This window comes from Pogoniulus pusillus, chromosome 17, assembly GCF_015220805.1.
Source record: "Pogoniulus pusillus isolate bPogPus1 chromosome 17, bPogPus1.pri, whole genome shotgun sequence".
Classification (NCBI taxonomy): Eukaryota; Metazoa; Chordata; class Aves; order Piciformes; family Lybiidae; genus Pogoniulus; species Pogoniulus pusillus.
In genome coordinates this window covers 13,141,693-13,142,949 of record NC_087280.1, presented here as the reverse complement: position 1 = coordinate 13,142,949, position 1,257 = coordinate 13,141,693, and positions in this window count along the sequence as shown.

Genomic DNA, 1,257 nt, shown 5'->3' with positions numbered 1-1,257 from the left:
TCCTTCTCTGCTACGCAGGTTTTAGGGAGACCATTAACAGGAAGGTGCAACTGAAAAAGTGACCGTGGTGTCTACAGCTGTAGCCTCGCGGCTTAAATGTGTTTCAGGCGTAAAAAAGCCCAGAGTTGTGCTGAGTACTGTGCGAGAAAAGTGAGATGACATGAGGACACTTTGGCAGCTACATGATTCTGCATAAACCAACAGAATGGTTGCTTGGCATCTGCTTCAGCAACGCAGTTACTCTCCCGTCAGGTAGCGGCCAGCCTTGTCACCTTAACGCCCGTGCAATCACTCTGTGAGCGTCACAACTGCTCCTAAGCCAGGTCTTGTGGACGTAGATAGCCAGAGGCAGAGAAGTCGCCTCCCCTCCTCTGCTTCTGCACCCCTCCCTGGCTCTTATTTACTCCTTTCAGAAGTGCCACCGCAGTTACTGTCAGCTTGCTGCCCAAAGCATTTGCGGTGTGGGGACGCGGTGTTGCCCCCTTCCCCCGCACAGCTGGTGGCATCAGGAACTTCATTGCAGCCCCCTGTGACCCCGTGTCTGCCTTATTTTCACAACACTGAAGTCTTTCTGTCTGTTTTGCACAACTCCTAAGGCGGTGATTTTGAAGTGATTTCTTGTGTGATGCAAAAGAAATAGTTGTTTGGGGTTTTTTTTGTAGGACCCTTTCAGAAAGCAATGGTTTTATAAGCTCTACCAGAGACTCCCACTCACAGGCACTAGCAAAGCATAGAGACTGATACTTGAGTCCATCGTTTGAAAGAGAATACCCCAGCAGCAACAATAGTGGCATTTGATTGTCAAAAAAATACTAGACTGGGATAAGTGCCTTTTGTTTGCTATAAACAGCAATAATTACAGTCTGCTCTCCCGGGCAACCTGTAACAGAAGTGTAGAATAGAAACGATGACCTCAATCCAAACAGCCTAATGCAGATATCTTAGTATGCAGAGCTGGCTCTAAGCCAAACAAATTGTCATTGAGGATGAAAAATAGAATCTTCCAGCTCAAGTTTTCCCCTGTGTGCATTTTTTTTACTGTGTACAGTTCTGGAGCCCCCAACATAAGAGGGACATCAAACTGTAGGAGTGAGTCCAGAGGAGGGCCACAAAGATGCTCAGAGGGCTGCAGCACCTCTGCTATGAGGACAGGCTATGAGAGTTGGGGTTCTTCAGCCTGGGGAAGAGAAGACTTCCAGGAGACCCTGTAGTGGCCTTCCAGCATCTGAAGGAGGCCTGCAGGAGGGCTGGGGAGAG